The following is a 3,214-nucleotide window of genomic DNA, read 5'->3' on the forward strand; positions in this document are numbered from 1 at the left end:
GATAACTGGCGATATCGTCTCCACCGTTTAAAATCACTGCTCTACACAATAATAGTTAAGACTTTGTATACTTTAGATTATAAAAACATCCTTCAAACTTTTATTAATTTACTTAAACTGTCATGTTATATTTTGCAGCGAAAATAGCGAGCAGAAAAAGATATCAGAAAATACTTTCTGCGATAATACGCTTAAAGTTATTACCCAAGCGATTTCGACCTTGAGCTTCTTCCTCCGCAATATCAGCTAATCTCACGTTCCTTATAATTCTGCGGACTAGAATAGTATCATCAATTTGTAAGGTGTTCCACTGTGAACTTGTGAAGATGATCTAATATAGATATAACTGTATATTATGTAATATCACGTTAGTACACAAATACCACTCTATTACGCATTCATGCTTCAATCGTCGCGCTTCTCAGGCGTAAATAAATTAAACGATTAATTACGACAATAAATTATATAAATTTCCAATTGCCATGAATAGAAATAATAGTTTTTTTAGGTCTCCCTCGCGATTTATACTCCTATCCTCATCGCCAAAGGCGTACACAGTTATTTTCAATAAGGAGAAAGGGGTTACATTGAAAAAATTATATGCATAATCTATACATTTTATATACATCAACATCAGTTAATCAAAATAATATTATGTTGTATAACTAAGATTTATTAATTATTTTCATCATAAAACAATATCTATTTTTTTGGGTTTTTGTCCAATATTATATTTATATTATATTATATATCCTAATCATTATTCATTAATGATATCTTCTGGAGTTAAATGCATAGCCCGGTATACCGACAACATGGTCAATCCATTTTATCTGTCCTGTGTAAATAATTATTTTTCAGTATAAAATCTTATGAATGCAGATTAAAAATATGTATGATAAAAAACTGTTCACCTCTTTCATAGTCTTTCTCAAATAAGATTTGACCCTTTTTAAAATTCGAAAACATTATTTCTGGAGTAGCAATTGATACCGGCAGTGTACATTATAATTTTTAATAACATGTGAATGCTTAGGAAGATCACTGGACTACAATGTTTTAATGTCTCAATTCCATTAGATGGTTTAACATTCAGACGGGCAAGTTTTAGCTTCCACGTTTTAAGTTCACTATAAGAGCGGTAGAAAAATCATTAACAGATAAGTAGAATGAAACGAGTGATTCAAAATCAGCTTCATTAGAACCTCCGTTGTTGCCAAATAAACAATGAAAACCTAAATAATGTAGGTTTTATTTATGTATGATATATTAATATATATTTATGTTATTAGGAACCAACCTTTAAAGTGCTCTAAGAATCTAAATTCTAGTTGATTTATGAATGACTCAATATAAGGAATACAAATAGTAATTCTAAAATAATCTTCTGCTTCTTCTGGTGATAATGATTTTATATAATAACGGTTTATTTGCATTTTGTTTATTCTTTTTACTACAATTTTAAAATCTAGAACTTCAGCCTTTTTCTAAATTAAAAGAAAAATAAGCGGGCAAGTCATGAATGTCGCTCTGCTACACAGTAGTTTACTGTAAAGGATGGAATTAAATTTGAATCCAATGATATTATATCATTGTATACGAAAAAAGATTTATGAATTTCTAACATAAAATAATTTGCGAATTTTCGTGATTTTTACGTATGTTGTTGAAATTCAAACTTTGAATACTTATAAAAAAATGAGACTATGAATTTATTTTATTTTTCAACTTTTATTGTAACAATATGTTAGGAGCCTTGTATTAAATTGCCAAGCTTTTCTACCCAAATAAATAAATGTTTATCGATATTAATTTAAAAAAAAACTAATAATGATCGAAAATTGCTTATGTCTATAAATAGTTCAACTTAAGTCGAAATTTTTCGAAAATTGCATGATGGATAGCATATACTTATAAAAACATTCGGTGTAAATTTCATGTGTCGATAGTCAATTTGTTTTAAAGTTACATCAAAAACCAAAATCGATTTTGTCGAAAATGGATTGTGCGTAAAATTTCCCGTTTTTCCCTTAATGTTTAGTTTGTTTATCCCGATGATTTAGAAAAATATTAAGAATTTTTTACTTTTGACCCCCTGAAGTGCCAACTAGATTCACTTTCTGATCGAACGAGGTACTGAAGTCAAAAATCGAAGCACTTTTACTGCCCAAAACGTGATGACACACACAAAAGAAACACACCAACACACATCATGGTAAAATCAATACACTCCTCGCTCCGCTCAGAATCTAAAATGTAAATACTCTTTAATTATATTTATAAATAAGATATTAAAAATCAAACTAGTAATTATTTTAATCAATTAAAATATTGTATTAGCATAGTATATATATAAATCATTAATATCAGTTACTTGAGCCTCATTAAACATTATTTTAAATTCGGGTCCAATATTAGTTCTTAGTTGTTAAAGAGCGTTGACATTATCTTCTGCTAAACCAATCATTTCTTTTTAATCAATATCTTTGCTTTGTAGTTGTCTACATAATGGCAGTCCATATGAAAATAAAACCTATAACAAAACAAATAAATATCATATTTTTAACTCGACTACATGATTTAATACATTGAATTAATTAGGTACCTTTATAATTTGTACTGATATAACTGATATATAGGCATACATCGGATCACACAGATCTATAAGATATATTCTACAATATTGTCAACCCTCATGTTTGCGTTGGAACAAATTTCCTAATAAATTCAATTATTTGTGATCAGTTATGTCCAAAATAAACTGCGTTGCTTATAATATAATGGAATATAATTTTGAATATCCGATATCTAAAAATAACTTCGGTGGCAACGGTCTTCTCGACGTACATTTCTTCACGATACTCTATGGTGACGGTAACACTGCAATTCGTTTACGTTTAATTTTATTTATTATATATTTTTACGTAATTATAGATGGTGAAAAATTCCACCCCCTGCTCGTCGCAACTCATATAGTAGGTACAAAATGTTTTTCAGAGAAGTACAACAGTCAACAACTGTGAGTCGTTATAATAATGAACACGTATCGTGAATCGTGATGCATCGTGGACACGGGGTGTGCACGTCATTATATTTTGCCGGACACCCCGGGTAGGCGAAACAGCAGTCGCGGGCACCGGTCGTAAATAACCGGCTATGTTGTTTTCATCCATCCGAGCGCGTAATTCGTGCCTTCGAAAACGTACTATGTTCG

At 29.9% G+C, this 3,214-nt stretch overlaps 1 pseudogene; it reads right to left on the bottom strand.

The window, feature by feature from the left end:
- Positions 1-760: 760 nt before the first annotated feature.
- On the bottom strand, positions 761-2,620 carry LOC149057326 (52 kDa repressor of the inhibitor of the protein kinase-like; annotated as a pseudogene).
- Positions 2,621-3,214: the final 594 nt, after the last annotated feature.

Source organism: Diuraphis noxia, unplaced genomic scaffold, assembly GCF_037042655.1.
Source record: "Diuraphis noxia isolate RWA-SAM2 unplaced genomic scaffold, SU_Dnox_SAM2 contig0003, whole genome shotgun sequence".
Classification (NCBI taxonomy): Eukaryota; Metazoa; Arthropoda; class Insecta; order Hemiptera; family Aphididae; genus Diuraphis; species Diuraphis noxia.